The sequence below is a fragment of the Otolemur garnettii genome, unplaced genomic scaffold (genome assembly GCF_000181295.1).
Source record: "Otolemur garnettii isolate 467f Iridium unplaced genomic scaffold, OtoGar3 scaffold00270, whole genome shotgun sequence".
Taxonomy (NCBI): domain Eukaryota; kingdom Metazoa; phylum Chordata; class Mammalia; order Primates; family Galagidae; genus Otolemur; species Otolemur garnettii.
This window is the reverse complement of record NW_003852665.1, coordinates 138,252-163,272: the sequence shown is the minus strand read 5'-3', so window position 1 is coordinate 163,272 and position 25,021 is coordinate 138,252. Positions and strand designations below refer to the sequence as shown.

At 38.6% G+C, this 25,021-nt stretch overlaps 1 protein-coding gene and 1 non-coding gene across 2 annotated transcripts in view; one reads left to right on the top strand and one right to left on the bottom strand.

Annotated features, from left to right (window-relative positions):
• Nucleotides 1-25,021, bottom strand: part of PLCL1 (phospholipase C like 1 (inactive)) — a 328,179-nt gene that overhangs the window by 276,339 nt on the left and 26,819 nt on the right. The gene's annotated exons all lie outside the window — the stretch shown is intronic.
• On the top strand, nucleotides 5,405-5,507 carry LOC111722520. The gene has a single exon (XR_002771302.1). It is a non-coding gene; the product is annotated as a U6 spliceosomal RNA (small nuclear RNA).

Sequence of the window (25,021 nt, the reverse complement as noted above, 5' to 3'; positions counted from 1 at the left end):
AGATGAAGAGATAAACAGGCAAGATGTAAGGGGCAGGGGTGTGGACCTTCCATGCCCTTTCTGAATATTCCACCCTCCAGAAACCTCCACCTCTTCAGCTATCTGGAAGCTCATGCAAACTCTGTCCTCTTAGACGTTTATGGAGGCTTCATAATTTAGGTATGATTGATTAAATAATTGGCCACTGGTGATGAACTCAACCTTCAGCAGCTCTCTGCTTTCTGGGGATGGTGAATAGGGCTGTAAAGTCCCAACTCTATGATCATGTCTTGATCTTTCTTGTAACCAGCCCCCACCCAGAAGCCACCTAGAAGCTGCCAGACACTAGACATCTCATTAACATAAAAAGACACATATCAATCCAGATATTTTAAGGATTTTAGGAATTACATGCCAAGAAACAAAGGTGAAGACCAAACATAATAATATGGTCTGAGAAATGCATTGTTAGGTAATTTTGTCTTTATGTGAACATCATAATGTACTTACACAAACCTACTGTGGGTGACGGTATAGCCTACCACACACCTAGGCCATAGGGTATGGTCTATTGCACCTAGGCTACAAACTTATATGGCATGTTATAGTACTGAATACTAGCCTTGTAAGACAGTGGTAAGTATCTGTGGAGCTAAATGTATATAAACACAGAAGAGTTAATGCATAGCTCTGTGAGGTTAAGACCACAATGATGATGTCACTTAGTGTTGCAACCCGTTGGGCCCCTAAGGCCCTGGTCTCGATCTCCACAAGAAGGAACCAGGCATGACAAGGATTAGAAGTACAAGCTTGTGGGAGACGGGCTAGCCCTTACTTTCTGGGTAGCCCCAAGCAACCTCCGCACCAGCCTTTTATTAAGACAGAATAATACAGGTGAGGGGAGTAATTAACAATGACTACGTGCTGAGGGCACGGGCTCTTTCTCCATAAGGAGCTCCTGTGGACAAGTCCAAGAGTCCAAGAGTCCAAGAGTCCACCCCTCAGCTGTAAATCATCTTGCTCAGAGGTCGTCTGACTCTTGGCGTCCCTACAACTTAGCATTAGAAATTTTCTAGTTCCATTATAATTTTATGGGACCACCACCATATATGCAGTTTTTCATTGACAAAATTGTCATCATATGTGGCACATGACTGTATATATTTCACAGTATGACAGATACAAACAGAATAAAGGCAAGATACTTTAATGTCTCGTATATAAACTTTCTATGAAAATACCATAAAAGTGTTAAGCATGTTATTGTAAAAGGTATAACTGGGTTTCAAATTCATTCTAATTTAAAAGACAGATTAAGAATTTACAAAATTAGAGTTGGGCACGGTACTTATGCCTGTAATCCTAGCACTCTGGGAGGCCGAGGCAGGTGGATTGCCTGAGTTCACATGTCCACGACCAGCCTGAGCCAGAGGGAGACCTTGTCTCTAAAAATAGCCTGGCATTGTGGTGGGCACCTGTAGTTCCAGGCACTTCAGAGGCTGAGACAAGAGAATCAGTTGAGCTGTGATGCCATAGCACTTTACCAAGGGCAACAAAGTGAGATTCTATCTCAAAAAAAAAAAAAAAAAGAAGAAAAAAAAGAAAAAGAATTTACAAAATTAAATATCAGGCACATTTGTGGAAACCTTATTTATATCCAATTTTTCTCTTCTTCCATGGAAGCCTCTCTTTTAATTCTTCTTTATTTAACCTCAGGAGAAATAAAAAGCAAAGTGGTAAGCAGAGAGAAAAAGAAAGCTAACATATTTCAGGAGCTTCCATTTCAGGCACAGAGCTTGTGGCAGATTATAAACAGACACAATTCTGTGCTGCTAACTCCATCAAGAAATGGAATCTACTTCATTACCCCTTAAATCTGGTCTATCTTGTGAGTTGCTTTGATAAATAGAATGCAGAACAAGTGGCATCATGAAAGTTCTAAGCATAGGCCTTAAGGGGCTTGCAGTTTTCACTCTCTCCCACTTGAAATGCTATGCCCTGTGAACAGTTCCAAGCTAGAGAGACTCCATAAAGAAGAAATAATGTAACCCAGCTGACAGCCTGACAACTACCAGACAGTTAGATGAGGCCATCCTAGATCATCTTTCTCTGCCAACTCACCAACCGGCTCATATCATAGCAGTGAGCCCAGGCCAGGCCAGCAGAAGAACCACAAAGCTGAGCCCAGGCTAAAGTACTGATCCACAGAAACATGAACAAATAAGACAGTTATTGTTCTAAGCCAGTATATTTTGGGAATGGTTATTATTTGGCAATAAATAAGTGATACAGTGCTCTCCATGGTTATTTCATTTAACTTTAATAAAAATGGTTGACCCTTTTATGATTGTGAGGAATTAAACTTACACAATTTGGGAAACTTTCTTTATGGAAAATAGCACACACAGTGTGAAAATAATAAAATAATACACACTTAAACATACAAAGGAAATAAACTCATAAAGCTAAATCCCCAAAATGTCTGTGGCCACTCCATTACCACCCCAAGTGTGATAGAGGAGTCAGAACGGAGAGAGGTCACAGGCTTAATAAAAATATACAGCATGTCGGGTGGCACCTGTGGCTCAAGGAGCAGGCACCAGCGCCTTATACTGGAGGTGGTGGGTTCAAACCCAGCCCTGGCAAAAAAAAAAAAAAAAAAAAATATATATATATATATATATATACACACACACACACACACAGCGTGTGACACATAGCTAGAGCCCTTTCAGGGGCTTCATTAACCAGGCCTCATTCACTTCACAGGAAATTCACTTCAACAGTTAACGTTACTAACCTCATTTTACAGAGAGGAGCTGTAACTCTGAGTGGTTGTCACTTGTTGTAGAATGATGACCTGAAGGGCAAGGCTTTGAGCTCAGATCCCTTTGTTTCCAAAACATGTACTCTTTGTACCAGTCTTGCTACCTCCCAGCCAACGGGTTACATTTTCATATTGACCTTGTGATCTACTCCACACGAAGTTTTATATCAATTGAAAACACTTCTACTTCAATATTTCAAAACACACCCCTATGGAAATGAAAGTTCACTGACAAACTCACCTAAGCATTTCCCTTTCCTGCCCTGTGAAGCAAGAACAACAGGGCCTGGCCTTCTGTCCATGTCTCTGACTAGGCAAAAAAACTGCAAGGCATTTCTCTCAATCAAGGACCCCATTAGCTTCCTTTTTTTCAGGATCCCTTTCACCATATGCCAACTTCCTCGCGGGCATGGTAATATAATACCAAAACTCTGTGCATAGCTATTTTGTTCTCCTACCTACCACATGCGCTTGGCTTTGCATTTTTTTCATTTGTTCCGTAGCATGGTCTCCTCCTGCCTCTTCTAATTATATCAAGTACCTTCAAGCCGGTATACATATAAACTTGCCTATGCACAATAAGCCCAAAGTGAAGCAAGATTCTAATAATTTCTAATTAATCTTTCTGTGTTCAGCTATATCAATCACCGCTCACTCTCCTTTCAAATGACCTTCACAGGAAAACTGGAAAGTCTTTACCCACCATGAAAACCAGATTTCTTGTCTTTTAACATTTACATAGCCTATTTGTTTGCAAGCAATTCCTAGCTTTTCACCTCACTAAGTCGATCCAATCAGCTGATTATTTGTTTTGCAGCTTGGTTTCAAGGTCAGAAACCCTCAGTATGCAGTAGTTTATTCAATGTACCTATTTCTATCTGAGAACAAACTTTCTGTGTAAGGTTTGACCTTGGGAGAAAAATTAAGCTGCCAGGGAAAATAGCTGAAGTTCTCTGCAGAGGTTGTACTAGTGTTAATTCAAGAGCATGCAGGCAGCTCTTAAAATACAGGAAGAGTTCAGAGATCTCAGCCAGCCACAATGATACCTCTGGGCCTCTGTCTAAGATAGTTGGCATGGATGACGTTTCTGGTAGCTTCAGCTTCATCTATAAAATTCTTTTTTCTTATTATTTTTCTTCTCCTTTTCCTTCGTCTTAGAAGAGTCTTGCTTTGTTACCCAGGCTGGAGTGCAGTGGCATCATAATAGTTCACTGCCACCTCAATTTCCTGGGCTCAGGAGTAGCTGGGACTCCAGGTGCATACTGTGCCTGGCTAATTTTTTAATTTTTTGGTAGAGACAGGTTCTCACTACTACCTAGGCTGTACTTTTCGATTTTTATAGAGACAAGATCTTACTTTGTTGCTCAGGCTGGTCTTGAACTCCTGGCCTCAGTGATACTCCCATCTCAGCCTCCCAAAGTGCTGAGATAACAGGCATAAACCACCATGCCCAGCCCAGCTGTAAATTCTGTGAATCTACAGACTTTCTTCTTTATTTTTATCAAAGAAAAAAATATACTCAGTTCTCAATAAGTATTTTAAAGTATGGAAATTCTAAATATATGTATAATCTTCTCAAAGTTGAACCACTACAAAATAACTTCAAAAAATCCCATTAAAATGTTTTCAAAAAGTAGTTTAAAACAACAGAATAGTGGAAAATAAAGTAAGCAATAAATGCTAAGTCACAAATATTACAAATAAAGGCAAAATAACAGCCACTTCATCTTTATCTATTTATTGGTTATAGAAACTTGGCAACAAATCAATGATGTACCCTTTAAAGTAGTTTTCATATGTTATTCATTATGTAAACCTCTAGGCTAGCTGTAATTGTTCAACTTTCAAGCAAAATAGTCCCAGTTTGAATATTAATAAAATTCCCAATGATTCACCCATACTAGAATAAAATACGAGGCTTAGTTACCAGCCAAAATTCATTTTTATATAGTTTATAACTGCATATATACAATAATGAAAACTGTTTTGACAATAACATTCTGTTAAGAATAAATGGTTTTCTTCTCATTTCTTTCAAGTTTATTTCATACATACGTAGTATTTGATAGATTGTTTTTAAAACTAACATTTATAAAACTATCACTGTGGTAATAACAAGCCAAACAGCATAAATCTACGAACCTGTGATGCTATATTTTATTTCAATTTCTATCTCAGTTATCAATGTCTTTACAGTTGTTGTATATGACAATCATAAAAGGGAGGTAAAAGTTCTGAGACACTTGGAGTATAGTGTCACTACAGCATGTGGGGCTAGGCCTACAGACCCTTAGTAGCCCATAAACTCCCTGAATTTTTTTTTTATTTTTTATTAAGACAGAATTTCATTTTGTCACCCTCAGTAGAGTGCCAAAGCGTCATAGCTCACAGCAACCTCAAACTCTTGGGCTCAAGTGATTCTCTTATCTCAGCCTCCCTAGTAGCTGGGACTACAGGTGCCCACCACAACACCTGGCTATTTTTTTTTTAGCAGGCCCGGGCCAGATTCAAACCTACCAGCCCCAAAGCATGTGACCAGCACCCTAACCACTGAGATACAGGCACCCAAACTCCCTGAATTTTTAAGTAAAATGTTACATATTCACTTTGGCAGTACATGCACTAAAATTAGAACAATACAGAGAAGATTAGCATGGCCCCTGTGTAAAGATGATACATAAATAAAATGTTACACATATGTGTGTTTTCTCTATGATCAATAAATTAAAAAAACTAAACAAATAAATCAAAATTGCTTGATGTGTTCTTAAAATTCAGTTCAAAAAACACCTTGTAAAGTAAGGCTTATGAGGTGGGAGACAACTTGGTGGTGACCCTTACCCTAGATATGGCAGAATTCGGTTTAGGGTCAGAAGAGGTGACCAAAGTAAAATACATGCCTCTTTCTAAGTAATATCCTGAAGTGGCATACTGTATAGTGCTCAAATGGCATATCTGAACAACTGGGTAAGAGGCAGAAGTTAACTAGGATATTTATGTTCTAGTGGATCAAAAAACACAGGCCAGGTTGGCAGTTCACACCTGTAAACCTAGCACTCCAGGAGGCTGAGATGGGAGGATCGCTACACCAGCCTGAGCAAGAGCAAGACCCTGTCTCTACTAAAAACAGAAAAAAATTAGCCAGGCATGGTGGCCTGTGCCTGTAGTCCAAGCTGCTCAAGAGGATGAGGCAGGAGAATCACTTGAGTCCAGAAGTTTGAGGTTACAGTGAGCTGTGATGATGCCACTGCACTCTAGCCAAGGCAACAGAGCAAGAATGCCTAAAAAAAAAAAAAAAAATGTACTGATTATTTAGCCACTGAATGGCTAAACTCTCCATTTGACTTGGTCATCCAAATCAAGATTCAGCTGAAGTAGGATGGGTCCTATTAGGAAGGCTAGCACACAAAGATGAACCCAAATGCGGAGGTGATTTGGGATTAGCGACAGACATCAAGCGGGCAAACCTACATTTGTCCGCAAATCAAGTTAAATAGAGATCTAAGTAACTAAGCACTTGGCATTAGGAAGATGTGAGAGCAGGCAAGTTAAAACCCAGCCAACTAGGCTACTCCAGAGAAGCCTCTAGAAGCGAGGTAGGAGCCCCACACCAGAATAACGGGGCTATGAGGAAAGGTGGAAAGTGATAACACAAGGAACAAGGAAAAGGTCGTCTATTATTAGAATCAGACAAAGGCAGAGCAAAACCAACCAAAGGCTGATTCGTTGTGAATGACCAGACTACGTTGCTAAGAACAAGATTGGTACCAAAACCAAAAACGGAGGAACCCACATATGGGAATTAAGGGACTTCTGCTCTGAAAGAATAACAGATTGTCGAGAAAGAGGGAAAAGCTAAAATGAAGAGCTTTAGGGCAAGCATTTCGAGAGGACACTGACACAGGTGCCAGTCACAAACAACGGTGCAAGAAAAGGTCTTATTCCCTTGGCCCAATGCTTAGTTTATCAAAATTCCTTCCCTATTTTCCTTAAACTAAAGAGGAAGTCAGTTGCTGACCTAAATATTTATGAGCTTTATTAAGTTACTTGCTCCCAGAATATTAGCCAAAAGAGGGCCTCAACTAACACAGGGGTGAGCATTTATCCTAGCCACCAATTCAGTTATCCAACAGTATATTCACAGTAACAACCACAGGACTAGTTATAAAAATTGTCTCTATTTTTAAACATCCATAAGTTTCAGAATAATATGTACCTTAAGTTGTAAACCAAACACTAAAAGGGGCTGGGTGGAAAGCATGGAGTTACAATGCCTAAAAATATGACAAGCCATATACCATTTGAACCCCTCCATAATTAACTCAAGTAACACCTGAGTGCTAGTAATTTCAGGCCCTTAAGTAATTCACATCTACCCTCCTTTTCTCCTTCACACTCTTTTTCAATAATAAACTTATATCTTCTACACTTTAACAAAATGTATAGTATACAAATCTTAGTATACAAGTATTCAAGTACAGTCTTCATATACAAAGTTTTGTGTATATTTCTTCATACAAAAATGTTAACATAAATCATTCCATCCAGAAAACTTTATTTCAAATCCTTGCACAATATACTTTTTCAAACATTGTCATGCTTGGTAAAAGCTAATTCAACGAGATTTTTCCCTGACAACTAAAGAAACATGAAGATTCTCAACTAGTTGACAATCAGAAGGAATTTACGCTGAAATGTTCCAGTTCTTTCCTTTAGGTAATCTCCTAGAGATAAGGCTGAGGCAGAGAGTAGCCTTACCAGTAAGACATCATAAACATTTAGATTTATGTTTGGATTGACTTGGCACTCACTCCACTTGTTGAGATAAGGTAGAGTTAATCTCTGTCTCATACTACTGCTGGGCACACCTACTGTGCGACCCAAAAGATACCTATCATTTCAACACTATGTTGAATGATACATACAGAATGCCTTCCTTATTCAACAAATATTTTTGTGTGCCTGCCTTGTGCCAGGAACCGTGCGTAGAAATAAGGATGCAGTGTTGAAGTGACAGAGGGCCTGCTCATGGAATCTCTCGACTCACAAGCTGGTAGTGTACATAAGAAACATCCAAGAGGAATTTATATTCCCAGCCCCAGAGTGGGTTCCCAAAGCTTCCAAGTGATTCTGATGCAAGTGGTCTTTTCGAGCACACCCTGATGAACTGGTCCAGATGGAGCTCCCTACAGGTGTCCATGTTACCACTGAACACTCAACACTGAGCACATAGTAGGTATCTCAGTATGTATTAAATGAATCTACAAACAGGAAAGGGGGGAATAGACAGAGAATCTCTACGCAATGTGGTAGAGACAATAGTGCTATGAAAGCATATAAAGGGGCATGTACATAGATGCGGGTATGTACATAGCTTGGGTAGAAGCAGGGACAACTTCCTAGAGAAGGCATCCCTGGAACAAGTCTTACAATATAAGTAATAAGAAGTCAGGCAAGAAGGGATGTCAGAGAGAGATGGCAAGAGCAGAGATAAGCTGAGAAATAGCAAGGCTTGGGCAGAAACTACATTTTGTTGCTACAGAGTCTTGAGGCAAAAAATTAAGCTGGAATTTCACCTACCTTATCTCTAAGCATGATAATCCTTTCCAGGTTAAGGATTATTATTTCTACCTTATAAGTAGGAAAAGTAAGGCACAGAGAAATTAAAATTTGTCCTAGAAAAGGGTAGTTTCTAAAAAAGTCACACAGAGAATTACCATATAATCCAGCAATACCACATCTGGATATACACTCCCCAAATAAATGCAATAGTGCATGATTCCATTTATATGAGGTACATAAAATAGTCAAATTCATGGAGACAGAAAGTAGAATAGTGGTCACCGGGGGGCAGGGGAAAGGGAAAATGGGCATTCATGTTTCATGGGTACAGAGTTGCAGGGGGAAGATAAAAAAGACCAGAGAAGGACGGCGGTGATGGTTGCAGAACAACGTGAACGTGCATTTAATGCCACAAATATACATTTTAAATGGTTAAAATGGTCAGTTTTAGGTTAAGTATATCTACCACAATAAAAAATTTATAGATAGATAGGTATCTCCTGTATATCTAGAATAACTTAGATAGATAGATATCTCCTAGTGGCTGCACTAAGATTCAAGCCCAGACTTGCTTCGTAAAGAGAGAAACAAGTTTCACCCTCATGCCTAAAATAGGAGAGGTTTAAAGAAAGGGCCTTGGTCAAAGCTACCAACAACCGACCACCACCACTAGAAGCATAATATTAACTATAGGTGACTGGCATCCGTCACATCTCTGTAAATATTTGAACATTGAAGAAAAATCTATCAGTATAAAAATTTTTAATGAAAGAAGCAATGTGATGCATTAATCCTGAAAGAAAAATAATTTTAAAAGGACAGTTAACAGGCTTCCATCCCCTCCTTTAATCTACAATCATTGCAAATTATGAATGAGCATATTATGTGGTTCCTATGTCTTTTTAATCAATACCATACTATTCCAGGCATATAGATCTCTTTTAAAAGCATAGCAAATAGATAGCAGTTACAAAGGTAGGAAAATAATAGGTAACAGGATGGCAGTCTAGAGCCGGGATTGGTACTATCCACTTGATGTGCCAGAGTCAAGCAAGCCAGGGCAGGCTGCTGCACACAGTGATGCCATCTCCCCACAACCTCTCCGTGCTCTCCCCCACCCTGCCACATTGCAGCTGTGTAGCAGGGGGTGCCAGGAATTGAGAGGCACACTGCGTTGAATGACATTTTACCCTCACTCCACATGCTGTTATGTTCCTCCTACCTCCAACTAACACCACCCGGTACGTTGAAAACAGGACCAAAGCCCGTCATTGAATTCATTCACTGCTTTTGCTGCAGCTTTCAAAGATACCACAAGATCAAATGCCAACCATCCTTATTTATATATGAAATGAGAGTCATTTATAAATTGTACTACTTTCACCTTTTACTACTAATGGCAAATCCAAATGCCAGACCATGAGCCATATCATGTGGCCTCACCCTGGCACAAAGACTCAACCTTAATATATAATCATCACAGCTCGGGTGAGGTAGAGTCAGGTGAAGGGACCCACGTGCCAGTTGTCCTTCTATTTCACCTTGTCGTGGTGTAAAGGCCCCTTGAACTTCATCCAATCCAAAGTTGTACCCCCCTTCCCTCCTGGTCTCCCCTGCCACACCTGTTTCCACACCAGAACCTCCAGGAGAGGGGTGAGAGAAGTGAAATTGCTCCCCCGGAGCCAAACCTTCTCCCCACAGTCTCTGTGCTTTTTACCCCTTTCTCCAGTTCTTCTCTTCTCTCTTCTATCAGTTGTACCCAGATTTTAGGTATCACTGGAAAAACCTTTCTTGTTATTACTTGGATCATGGGAAACACTTCTGAGATCAGTAACATTAACATGGTGATTTGGGCAGGATGCCTTCTCATAAATGCCAATTACTTCATAAGCTTTTTCAAATAAAGATTACTACAGCCAATCAGAACACTGCTTTTCTTCCAGGCAGCTAGCTAATCAATACTTCCATCACCGTGCAGTAGGAAAAATCTTCATGCTCTAGGACACTTATTACTTGGTATTTATAAGCTACTTCATTACCAAAGATGTGTACCAAGTTTTTTATTTTTTTCTATGTGTTTCTGTACATAGAACTGCTCCCGAAGTCTGAGTTTGCAGAAATCCTATCTTCGGGTAACAAAAATTGCATTCACATAATGCAGATGTCAAGTGGGGGACAAATTGTTCCTTTATTCTCTTAAGTTCATTTCCTGGGGTATGTGAATTAAACAGAAAAAATAAAAGCAGATTAGAAAGAGAAAAGGAGTCTGTTTACACATGCAATGCACATACACAAGGTGGGGCTCAGTGATGACGAACTCACAGGGTGGTTAGAATTTGGGACTTATACACCCAACTTTTTAGGGAGGGGAAAGAAGGCTCCTAATTAGAAGAATTAAAAAGTTTCTTTAGGAAAGAGAAATGAGCAAACAGGGGATAAAAGCTCATGATGATGTTTGTTCATGCTGGTGCAAACAGTGGTCTGTCTTCTTCACGGCCAGCCATGAAACTCTCCCAGAGAGCCATTTATGGCAGCCTCATTTCCCAGAAGTTGCTGTTTTTAATCAGATAAGGAAAGCTCTGAGATATCGCCTTTCTGCATTTGTCAAATCTCAGATGCTTCAGCTTAAAATAATCTTTATACCAACTTTGGTGTTCCCAGCGGGTCCCCACTCAGAAGATAAAGACTTTCGCCAAGTAGGTACAGTTGTTGTGCAGTCAATATGACCTGTCTTCCATGATATTGGAAGAGAGAAAAACAGTATACGCAAGAAAGTAATTCTCTTGACATGTCACTGGCCTTTAGGGAGTTGGCATGGGTTTTCTTTTTTTCAGATCCAGCAGGAGAAGTATTCATTTCTCTCATTCCAAATATTACCAAACCTTGTAAGCTTGCTCACTGGCTCCTGTAGGTGCTCTCTACCCACATAAACACACAGTCATATTTATTAAGACAGTTCTGGCAATCACAAGTTCTGGATTCCAGGCAGGATTCACACTTTCTCAAATAATTCCTGCACTCCTTGAGTTCATAGGTTCAGGAAAGCACTTAGCTCACTGTCTGAACTGGAAATGGTTTAATTACCTTGGGACAAGGGGAAATGGTGGAGTGAGAATAAGAGAATGAGATCAACGCCTTACAACAAAAGGGTTGGAGCTGGATGGAACCTTGGAGAAAAACCTGACATGCTCCTAGGAATGAACTGCTAAACCTTAAAAAGGTTAAATTACTACCTGGTGATTGAGTCAGGCTTCCTGGCATCTCTCTCTCTCTCCCCCGCTCCCCTCTGTAAAACCGCTAATGAAAGCACTGAAATTTTGTGCTAAAAGGCAATTTCAGATGCTGCTTCAACAGTCTGGCACTTCAGGAGCACCTGAGCAAACTTGAACTAGTCACTCAAATGATAAGCTACTCTCATTTTAATGATCTCCCCAGAGAGATGCCTCTTGGGAGATGTTTCTTCACTGATTTAAGGCCAGTTCTACACATCTTAAAGGAGATGTGTTCAATCTTCTATATTATTCTTTTAAACACTCTGTTTTCTTCAAAGTCTGTGAAGAGTTTCTTCCCCTCACCCTCACCCCCTGCCTACCCCCACTGTGGAATATTTTAATAAAGAAATATTCTTAAAGTTATTTCAAAATATTAGTCTTCTGTTTTTAGGAATTTTTGCTTTGAGACTTTATTATTCTTATAATTGGACAGAAAAGGCAACACTGACATATTTTTTAATTTTCATTTTTCTGTGAATTGGACATTTCATAATTAGCTTGATCATATACATTGGCAAGTGTTCCCAGAAAACTCAAGGCAAAGATTAAGAAAGACTACCCCTGCAAAAAGAAAACAAAGAGAAAAGCCCATTTTCTTTTCTATTGGTATTTTGTTGTGGTTTTTAATTACACGAACGACAGAATGCTAAGGCACACCTAGTATTCCCTGCATTCGCTGGTCTCTTGCTGCTGTCACCTATGGATTAAAGAAGGCAGGAAGGAAGGTTATACTCTATGGACTGTGGCCTTGGGAACAGAGCCCTGCCTGCTCTTTAATTCCCTCATTACCAAGGCTTCAGCATCAACTCACTTAGCACACCTAGGGCATAAAACATACTTTGTGAAGTATAGCAGAATACCAAAGGCATATAGATCATATAGGTTGGCTGTGAGGACCAGCCCTTCTAGTGAAGGAAAGGAATTTTCCTTTCTTCTCTTTATTTACCCAGGGTGAGTAGAACACCTCTCTCCTCCCTGTGCCCTGTATTTCTCCAGGGAAAGGTCTGGCTCCAGACATCATCACTTGGATCAGGCCAAATTAATCTCCAGGCAGCAACATAACACCTCTGGCTGGTTTTACTATCCCTCTTGCCCAGAAAAATCATGATCTTGTCTATGTCCAAAGTCATTTGTTCTAGTTTATCTTCTCAATCTGCTCTTCTCCAGGATCTACCTTGAATAACTTCACACAAAGTTTTAGTTTATTTTCTGACCCTGTTTCTGTTGTTCACAGTGTCTCCCACAGCAATCTGATGTGAGTCCATAACACACAGGTGCCCACATTAACATCAAGCATACCTCCGCCACATCTCTCAGAATAGGATGCCTATTAATAAGCTATCTTTATTTCTTTTTTTGTAAGAATCTATTTCTAATCCTGAAGCATTTCCATTTTACCAGCTAAACTGAATTTCTGTGTTTTCCTCTACTCTTTCTTTTCAGAGATCTTAGTTTCTTTCTCTAACTCTTCTTCAAAAACATCATGTTCATGTCAGAATTAAGTATTTAACAAATACCAACCACTCACCTACTCCAGGAAGTCTGGGTAGTCCCAAACCTAGTGTTTCACTTTACACTGGAACATTTCAGAAATTTCAGAAGCTCATCTATTTACAAAAATCCTACATAGTTTTTTATCAGACTTAAATTCGCTGGTACAATTTTGCATATATGTGCTTAAGGAAAAATTCATCCACTGCTTCCTACTGTGTGGGTTCTAAACAGTTTGGTCAACTTTAACATTTTAGAAGTCTGATTACAGTTTTAATTGTTTTAGCTCTCTTTAGAGACTGAAGTAGGAAGAAACATCTTAAATTGCACAGCTGTGCTCTGTGACATGAGGTACCTAGCAACTGTCAAAATACAACCCAAACCACAAAGGTGTTTGAAGCTGCATGTGAAAGCACCTTCTAGGAGAGATACCGCCAACTCTTCCACTATCAGATGCAGCCTGGCTTTTCAGCACAAATACAATAGGGAGACGACAGCTTGAGAGTGGGAAAGGTGTTCTGGTGGTTTAAAATGTTTGAATATTCTCCCTTTCATTGTACAGAATATAACATAAATGCATAATTGGAGCCAAAGCATTACAGTCCTAGGACACGTCTGCACAAAAATTCAAATATCTATGTCTCTGAAGTCAGAATCCTCATCCTGCTCCTCACAACTCATCTTTCAGAGTTTGTTTGGAAAAAGAAAAGATCATTTTCTGACTGCATTGGAGGGAAAATATAGTTACTTTTTTGCCTACAAAAGTTACCATTCTCACTATGAAAATAAAAACATCCATTGTATGAAACACCCTCTAGAAACTGTTAACAATATTTGCCCCTGGAGTGCTGTGAGGTTCTAGGGCTTTCTATTCATTAAATTCTGTTTTATATTGTTTAACTTTTTTCCATGTTCACTGGTTACTTTCACAATGCTGAGACAAGCTCTTTAAGAAATACAGTCACTTGAAGGTTATACAGGTTTAATACAGAGATTATCCCCAGGGGCTCAGGAATGAAAACATATTTATGCTGGTTCCTGCAGACAATCACAGGTTCCTACAGTAAACACTCCTCCCCCAAGTACTTTCTGACCATTTTTAAGAAATATAGCTTTTCTCACTGGGACTACTGAGAAAATAAACTGAAGTTCTATTTTGAGAATTCAAAGTACATACCATTCATGCAAACCAAAGAACACACACTTGCTCAATGGCCCAGCCCACTACTTCATAGTTACAAAATGTGGAAAAGAAACCTTAAGTCTCACGTTAGCAATACAGCTGCACAACTCCTCAGTTCCTTCCCTAAAGAAAAGAACCTGTTTTTCATCATAAATATTAAACCCTCAAAACATCCTTGAGGATCTATCATCCATATGTAGCTCTGCCTTGACAGCATTTACTATCAAACCACTGTGCTAGTGCAAATTATTTGCTTTCTTACCCTCTTATCCTAAATATTGCACTTCTTTTTCTTAGGACAAATTAAATTAGAAAACAATTATTTTGTAAATTGCTGGACACACTCATCCATTACCTTTTATATATATACATAAAATGAACTGTTACTCGTTCATCCCAATTTGGGGGACTTCCTCTTGTTCATATTTGCAGCCCCGGAACTTAGCATAGTAGATCCTCAGTAAGTGTACTTTCAAATCTGAATAAATTCCTCTTCAAAATGGTTCCTAATTTTAGCTTTCAAAATACGTTCTCCTGGTGATTTGCCTTCTGGTCCTCTGAATATTCACACAGAAACCCACTATTTGCTTGCCTTACACGATCAACATCATTCCTCCTAAGTGTAGTCAGCTGTTTCCTACTCTAAGCAGAGTCCTTTAAACATAATTTGCCATAAGAATTATAATAATTTCTAAATCTAATTCTCCAGGCCTGATTATTTTTTCTTATTTACTAATCCTTTATTTCCTGTCCTTAACAAATACCTACACCAAATGCCACGCAGAAACACAATCTTTCACATGACTAAAACAGAACACTCCGTTATCCATCCAAAGTCAAAAAACCTGGAAAAGGTGTACACATAACTTAATAATATTTTTAATAGACTAGTTTGGAACTTTGAAGTCAATACAGACATATAGGTTTTTCACAGATTTTTTTCTTTCATATTCTTTTATCCCCGTCTTCCTCCCAGAGTAGACTACAGTGAACCAGACCTTTGCTTTTTTAATGTTCCTATCTCACTGGATTGGTGAGTCAGTGGATCCTAACATCAATTAGTCCCAAACACCCTGTGGAGGAAACCTCATCTTCCTCACTTATTCTTTGGATGATGACACTTAGCATTGGGGATTTTCAGAGGAAAGAGGAAAAGTGGGAATGTGCATGCACACAGAGGCAAGTTAGAATGTCAGAGGAATGTATATAGTTATTATCTTAATTCAATATTCTAATCTAATTTACATATGGGGAAATCATTTCTCTGCAATACAAACTATAAGGAGTGAAGCTCACAACGATTGTCTTGTCTAGAGATGTGTATAATCACCTATATATTATGAGAAAGCAATAAAGTTTTAAGATGAAGTGGTAAAGATATCTGTTTATCTAAAGAACACATGGATTTCAAAAAGATAGAGAAGCACTGGGTTGGCATTCCATTGCCAGGAATGCTAATTCAAATTTCTAAGGAAAGCCTGGCCACGTCCTCATTCCCTTTCCCTCCACACCAACGAATCTGTCTTTTCTTACCAGGGTCCCTTACTGCTCTCATCTTCCATGTTAGTGACTCTCACCGCTTACTGTCCAAACAGCATTTCTTTGTTTGCTTCTCTCATTTCTCATACTTTCAAAATCTAGCTCAGCATTCCTATATTTCTTTCCAATCTACTTAAGAGAAACACTCTATATTCTTTCTTCCTTACTCCTCCTCAGTCCCCACACGCACACTTAGCATATGCATGCCATATATTTATTTTAGTAACTAACTGTTAAACTTGTAGAGTCTCTGATTTGTCATTCTCCTCAGTAAATTATATGCTGCTCTTCCTCAAGGATAGGAATTCAGAGGTCTTGTGTCACTGCTTCCCCTATATCTTGATTTTTTTTTTATTTCATGGATGTTCTACAAATATTACTTTTAATTGATTCAAATCTGACAACACTATCAGTAAGACTAAATATCTTGTTAATCTGCTAAAGCCTGTACACACAGCCAAAACACTCACCTAATATCTGCCTTGAGCTGAACTGGATAAGATTTATCAATACGTAAATATTATGTTAAAGTCTGACCACCAATATCCTATCCGACAAGAAATTTCCATTTCCATTCTTTCATTTTCTTTTTTCTGATTTAACTATAGTTGATAATTTCTAAAGGACTTCCTAGGGGAATTAGGGTAGACTAATTCTGCAGAGTTTCTTCAGCCATTTCAAGAAATATCACACATGAAATTATAAGCAAAGAACACGGAGGATCCAATCCAATAACAAAGCAATATTTTCAGACAATAAAGCCTTTCCAAAGGGGTTCTGCATTGAAATCACTCTATTCAGAAAGCTTGGATATAATCCTAAAATTTGAGAGCTTATGTTAGAAATGCTTAGGCATAATTTCCACCAAGGTAGATTAAAATAATAAAAATGATTAATAGGTTAACACAAGGACTTTTGCAAGCTTAGACATTTTTATACCTAATCTCTCAAACTTTATTTTAAAAGTGACAGTAACATTGCTAATGAATAATTTAAAATGCAGAATAGAATTCAGTGGAAACTATTGCTTCACAAACAAACATGGGTAAACCTTACATATATTATGTGGAGGGAATAGGCTAGACACAAAGAATGTACAGCGTGTGATTCCATTTATACAAAAGTCAAAAACGGATCAAACTAACCCATGGCATCAGAATTTGAGAGTGGTCACCTTTTGGGGTGAGACAGTAACAGCTGGAAGAAGGTATGTGGGTGGCACCATTTTGTTTTTTGATCAGGGTATTGTTACACAGATGGGTTTAATTTTTTTAAACATAATTTTAAACATAATTTGCCATAAGAATTATAATCCATCAAATCAATCCATCAAATTGTCTACTTGAAATTTGGACCATTTTTATTTAGATACAGTATATTTTAAATAAAATTTACTCATAAAAGAGTCCATAAACTTCATCCTAATGAAATGCTATTTTTCAGAAAATGGATTCTTTAACTAAACTCATGGGTTAGTGTCTAATTGCATGAAACTTAATATGTGACAAAAATAATAGCACAACCAATACATGTTCTCCAAAATGAGTAATGTAATTATTAAATGGGATGCTGTGTTGCCCAGCAAAAAGTGACAAACCCAACTCAGAAGTCCAGGATGGACATTAGCATTATCTATGAAACCAGACAAGTCACAAATGTTGGTTGGTTCTGTTTCAACTATTTGCAATAAGCATAAATTTCTACAGTCTTTGATACGCCTATTTACATTGTTCCTTCTCCCTACAGAACTAGGAAAATTTTCAACTTGGGAATATGCAAAGTTTGGGAAATTACAACCAAAGTAGAAGAGGGCAGTAGCAGAGCCTGGAATGGATACCACTTCCATTGTCCATCCTGGTCTTTAAGTATACCCAACAAACCCAGTGTCCACAAAAATCAGCACAGGATACTCCATTTTATGTTCCTGCCAATTGTTTGAGATTCTCCTTATAGATTCTCAACATCCTTCTTTTATGACCAATAGGATAATTAAGAATTATCTCTGGCTGGACACGGGGCTCAGGCCTATAATCTTAGTACTCAGGGAAGCCAAGGCAGAAGGATCCCTGTAGCTAGCGAGTTCAAGACCAACCTAAACAAGAGTAAGACCCCCATCTCTACTAAAAATAGAAAAATTTACCAGGTATTATAGTGGGCGCCTGTAGTCCCACCTACTTAGGAGGCTGAGGCAAGAGAAGCACTTGAACCCAGGAGTCTGAGATTGCTATGAGCTAAGTTGATGCAATGGCACTCTGGGCTGGGGCAAGAGAATGAAATTCTGTCTCAAAAAAAAAAAAAAAGAATTGTCTCTCCTGTAGGAAAAAGAATACATGTACTCAGTAATACATGAGAAATGTCTAGTGGTATGTGGAATTTTTTTTTAAATAATCTCCTTATTTAACAGTTAATCTAAACCTGAGGAATGTGTAGAATTGCACACAAAGAATGTAAAGCAGGAAGGGAAAACACGTGGCCAACGCCAGCTAATGTGTGGTATTTCCACACCATAGCAGACACCACTAGCTGATCACTGCACTCTCTTTCTGAAGTGAACTCATTCGGAGCCTTAGAATCCTTCTCAACATAGACTCCTCATTACCATAACCAATCAATCAGAGTAGTTACATGAAATGAAATCATAAGATAAAGCACAGAGATGAATAAAGAAACATGAGAAAAGTGAGCATTACAGTTTTGCAGGAGCATAGAAGGCCCATAGAGAAATAATAGGATACAAAAATGGAAATTTATGTATATTATGTTAAAGCCAGATCATAGAGGGATAAGAGTGACCTGAATGCCAGGATTAATAAATGTGGATTCTTTCCAATTCCTTACTGTTTGCAGCAAAAGAGGCTTAGTGTTAAATATTACTCTGTGCCTGTTGGGGACAGTGGGTGAAAAGTTTCCAGTTTATAACTTTCTTCATCAAGGGAGAGAACTAGAGCTGAGAAAGCACATGATGAAGGTTGATAGAGTAGGTATGGAATAAGGACAAGAGGGCAGAACAATTGTTGGTTGGGGTGGATGTAGTGGCTCAAACCTGTGACCCCTGCACTTTAGGAGGCGGAGGCAAGAAGATTACTTGAGCCCAGGAATTCAAGGCTGCAGCAAACAATGATCACACCACCGCAATCCGATGGGTGAAAGAATGAGACCTCCATCTTTGAAAAAAAAAAATCAGATTCTGGTGATAGAGGGCAGCCTTGTTGGTAGGGCTGATTGTGGATTTGGGAAAAGAATCAAGAGAGCTAATGATGGGGAAGACCCACCATTAGAGAGAGATCAGAGATCAGAAACCACAAAAAAAGATGAAGTACAAGTTCATTACGAGTGAGAGAGGACAATGTAAGGGAGATTCAAAGTTTGTAATTTTGAAGCTGGAACATTAGTTCTCAGAGATTATAAGATCGACAGAAAGGCAATGTATACAGGATGCCTGATGTGTGATGACAATTTTGAGGAATGACATAGAGAGAAAGAAAAGTAAAACTGAATAGTTTGGGAGGTCAGTGGGAAAAAGTAATACAGATAAGGAAGGCTGAGCACCAACTGCCCACTGGCCTCCAGAGAGGTGTAGGGATCCGGGAGATGGCACTAAAACAAGAGCCCAAAGCTTTACATGGAGGCATCAAGAAGTGTGCTCACCCCGCCTCCCCTAAACTAGATTGAAGGATAAAGAATTTTTAAAAACTATCAGGGGATCATGTAAGGAAACAGGTAGCCTATGGTTATGGTGAAAGATAGAAGGAACGATAAAAAAAATCAAGGATATAGGAAAGCTTAGACATTTGTACCTACAAAAGTTAACAAGCATTCCAAATAGGCAGTCTCAACTCCGAGGATGCAAAACGCTGTTCCTGAGCTCACAGAGATCTCCTTTCCCCCCGACTATTATACTAAGTATAGGCTAAAAATTAGGAGCAGTTTTTATCTAGGAGAAGAATAAAAAAGGGGGAAGATATTGTCCACATGCCTCTAATAAGACTGAGCTAATACATTTAGCAACAAACCACATATTTCCAATAAGTTTCAAGATTCACAGCTCTTAATGGCATCATCTCATTTCTGCTTCATTTTTTTCTTCAAATCACCAAGTATTTATAGAACACGAAAAGTTAGCTAGAAATGTCTTACAAAACGAAACATGCTCTTACCATTTGGTCTAGCAATTGCACTCCTTGGTATTTACCCAAGTGATTTAAAAACTACATTCACACAAGAGTCTATAATCAAACTAGCTATTTTAGTCATAATTGTCACAACTTAGAAGCAACCAAGATGTTCACCAATAGGTGAGTGGATAAACAAACTGTGGTACAATCTATACAATGGAATATTATTCCACGATCAAAATAAACGAGCTATCAAGCCACAAAAAGACAGGGAGGGACCTTAAATGCATATTGCTAAGTGAATACATTCACTCTGAAAAAGCTACATTGTATGATTCCAATTATATGACATTCTGGAAAAGACGAAACCATGGAGATAGTAAAAAGATCAGTGGTTTCCAGAGGTTTGGAGGAGGTAAAAAGTGGATGATAAGTGAAGCGCAGGAGATTTTTAGGGCAGTGAAACTACCATGCACAGCACCATAGTGATGGATACCTGGATCTACATCTGTGACAACTCACAAAATGGAAAACACAGAGAATGAACCATATGAGTGAGAGAGGATAAAAAAGAATGTTGGTAAAGTATGGACCTCAATTAATAAGGCATTGATACTGACTCAGTTCCAACAAATGTACCACACTAATGCAAGATTGTTCATTCTAACTGAAACAAGGGTAACCGGGTAGGGTGTGAGAAGAATAGGGAGATTCTCTGTACTTTCTGGTCGAATTTTCTATAAACCTAAAAATACTTCCCAAAATAAATTCTGTTTAAAAATTAGTCCTGAGGGAGGTGCCTGTGGCTTAGTGTAAGGCACTGGCCCCATATACCAAGGGTGGCGGGTTCAAACCCTGCCCCAGCCAAATTGCAACAAAAAAATAGCTGGGCATTGTAGCAGGTGCCTGTAGTCCCAGCTACTCAGGAAGCGAAGGCAAGAGAATCACTGCCAGGGGTTCTCAAACTTTTTTCACAGGGGCCAGTTCACTGTCCCTCAGACTGTTGGAGGGCTGGACTGCGAGCACTGGGACGAGTCAGCTGCTAAGCAGGACAGGCAGCAGTGGCAAAAACACCCAGCAGCCTGGATAAATGTCCTCGGCGGGCCACACGTGGCCCACGGGCGGTATTTTGAGGACACCTGGAAAGCCCAGGAGTTGGAGGTTTCTGTGAGCTGTGTTATGCCATGGGACTCTACTGAGGGCAATAAAGTGAGACCCTGTCTCTAAAACAGAAAAATAAATAAATAAAAATTAGTCCTGAGATGTTGGAGAAACTTAGCTACTTTCCAAGACTTTATTTGTGACTTGTATCAAATTTTGAAATACACTTCTAAGGTCATGTGTGGCAGCTTTTCCCATGATCTTCCACTAAATTAATAACATCTGCTGTTTAATCAAATGGCAAAGAAGTAGGTCATTTCCTATTTCCTTCAACCAAACAAATAGGTCTACAAAAGAAGGTAGTGTGTTATGGGCCCTTTTAGGTTCCACCTATCATGTTAATTGGCCCCAGATTATGGCCTCTGCCCTGTCCTTCCCTACTCTGCATACATTTTAGGAGAGTTTGTTAATCTTATTTCTACAAAAAGTAGTGCTGAGAGTAGGACTTGCCCTTTCATAAGAACTTGTTTGGAATAAAATGGAGCAGCTTGAGCTATGCCCAAATCTCTCACCCACCCTCAGTATCCCTACAGCACGCAGGCAAAGTAGCTTAAAAGGATGAGCTCCAGATTGCAAGATGAATAAGTTAATGAACATAAAAATTCAGGTTTGAAAACATTTTATCTCATCTATGGTTTATATAGACAGATCTCTAAAACTGACAAAATTAAAATCATTATCTCACCAAAAGGGATGCAATTTGCATTTGAATGAACAGCAAAATTTTACAAATCTCTAAAGATGAAGCCCCTTAACCAACCAGATATGGGAAAAGTAAATTGGGTACAAAAGACCTTCCGAAGAAGGCAAAACAAACCTTTAATTTGTCTAAAAGTTTCAAGCTCTGTTTCAGAAATGCTGCCAAGTTTCAGGGTGAAATAAGGAAATTTCCCTGTCCTTCCAGCCAACTATTTCATTTACCCTTCTTAAGATACATTCTTTCCTTAGAAACCTAGAGTCTTTTGTATTAGAGATGACCTTGCATTTTCTACTATAATACTTTGTAGACAAGGAAACAGTCTTCCTTTGCCAGGTTTTAAATAGTTCTTGTAAAAAAGAAAAATAAATTCAGCCTGTGTTTCTGTTTACGTTTATTTTCGTGGAATTTGTCTCTAATAGGTATTCCTAGTTGTACTCTCCAAAGGTTAAAAAGCCAGAAAGAGAGAGAGAAAGAGAGGAAAATGCAACTTTAGAACATATTGATGCAGTTTTTAAAAAATAATATATGGGTAATTTTTCTGAATGACTTAACTGGCTTTAACACTCCCTAGAGATATGAAACATAACACCTTTTTAAAAAAAACTTTACTACATCATGCCTGCTTTCTCACATTGCATATTAAGGTAGCTTGTTAGAATTATTATTTTGAGTATACGTTTGTTTGACATAAACTATGAATCCGGACTGTTTCTAAATATTGTTTTCAAAATTTTTCTATACAGCTATCCTGTACACAGTTGACAGGGAGATATCAAATAATAAATCTTATGTTAATGAAATGCTTTTTTTTTTTAAGTATTTAGGGCAATGTCAAGAACAAATACTTTTCAAAACCAGATGTAAGAAGAAATAATGTGGCATTAAAATTCTTCTTTTATAAAAGTTGACAGCATTAGGGATTCAAAAACTGAATAGAGTGAGTATTTAAGACAATATTTTTCCACTGAATAGTCTTCAACTTAAATGCATAGGCACAAAACAGCAGATTGTTCTTCACAATTTCACTAGTTTTCATATTTCCAAAACAAAGCCGGTATCTAACAGAAGTTTCAAAGTGGTCTCTTTAGATGAATCAAGGAGAAAATAATTTGCAGATCAAATTATAACTGAATCATTAGTTCTACTGGTGATCAGGATGGTGACCAGCTCTGGCCTACAGTCTTGACACATCCATGTAAACTAAGTCAGTTCTCTGCTGCCAACTTACGTCCTATAAAACAGGTAAGGTACCAAGAAATTGCACTACTGCTCACCCCCTTAAAGTCAAACTTCAATTATCTGTGACATACAGGTTTAAATTTCCTTTGAATAGGGTCCCCAGACTTACACCCTAATGATAGAGAAGGACCTAACATAAATGGAAGGCTTTTTTACTTTATGACTTTTTTTGAAAAGAAACTGAAAATATGCTGATATTCTTTGTGATCCAATACTTTTCAAGTCAGAAAGTCAGCCATTCATTTCCCCAAAATTCCAGCTTTAGGCCTGGCGTGGTGGCTCATGCCTGTAATCCTAGCACTCTGGGAAGCCAAAGTGGGTAGACTGCCTGATCTCAGGAGTTCAAGACCTGCCTGAGCAAGCATGAGACCCCCATCTCTAAAAACATAGCTGGGTCATTGGGGCAGGTGCCTATAGTTCCAGCTACTGGGGAGGCTGAAGCAAAAGATCACTTGAGTTTGAGGTTGCTGTGAGCTATGATGCCATGGCACTCTACCCAGGGGCCACAAAGTAAGACTCTAAGACTTTTGCTCAGAAAAGGAAAGAAGGAAAGAAAGGAGAGAGAGGAAGGAAGAGGAAGGAAGAAAGGAAGGAAAGAAGGAAAGAAGGAAGGAAGGAAGGAAGGAAGTTCCAGCTTTATCCTTCTCAAATGCTAAAACTGAGGAAATAACTGTGTAGGCTTTTCTGCCACTATAGAGTAAACTTAAATATTAACAATGAAAAGCATTTAGAACTCCCATGATTCATTAATTGGTTAAGCACTTTTCTTTGGCAAAGCTAAAAGCTCTTCAAAAGTAGAATCATGTGGGCCCTCCCATCTAAGAGAGAAAAGCAAAAGGCAGTTCATCATATTTGACCTCTTGAGATAGCCAAAGGAAATTCAAAACCCTATAAATGATTGTCCAGCATCGCCAGTAACAACAGAACTCACACAAACTCTCAGCTCCTGGATATGGGTTTCTCAGAAATACGCTATTTCCCTCTAAGCTAGATATTTCCATTTATAACTCAATTCAACCTGTCAACTTCAGCTGTTGAGGAAAGAAAGCGTATGCATCACATACAAATTTAAGAATACAAAAATCATTAAATAAAAAGCTGAATTCAATATAGGAGATGATTTGTTCTCTGGGGAAAAAAATCATGGATAATATCAATCTTTGAAAAATATAATTGGAAAAAGAAGCCCCCAATTTGAAACATAAATGCTGCTGTTTCTCTTCCTTGGTGATGTTAAATTGCATAATATTCAAACTTGATACATGTCTTCTTCCACTTTAATATGGACCAAATAAATCCTAGCATATTTAAAGATTGTATTAGCTTTTGTAATAAAGTCCCAAAATTTTTCCAGAAACCTACATTTTCATCCCTCTCTCCAAAGACTTATTTTCTCCGGAGAAAGTGGTGAAAATACGTGGCCTGAAGTCAACTAAGTTTGAGGTGCAATCTTAATACTGTATATTCCTGATGCCCCTTTATCTTTAAGAAGTTGATGATTTTGAGAAAATGGCTAAGCGGGTGGAAACCACAGAAGGAGGCAGCAACTGAACACTCTTGGTAAACCTGATCATTTCACCAAACATTTAAAATACACTTACAATTTAGAGAGCAAAGTTTACAGACTCTGCCAGCATTCTGCTGTTTTTTTATTAATTTGTATAAAGCCCTTTGTGTTGGATATTGTTCCAGTCTTTTGTCCTGAGATCCAGAGTCTCATTTAAATTGGGATATTGCATCTTCCTCTTCAATACAACATGGCTACAGCTGAATTCACCAGCAGTCTCCCAAAACCCATAGCTTTGATCTGACTGAACTGTAGCCTTAAACTTTAAAGTACAGGCAAATTCCTTTTCCAAAGGGACTATAAATTCTTTCAGGGAAGAGACAGTGAATTAGACTTTTAAAAATTCCTCACAGAGGCTCAGTGCCTGTAGCTCAAGCAGCTAAGGC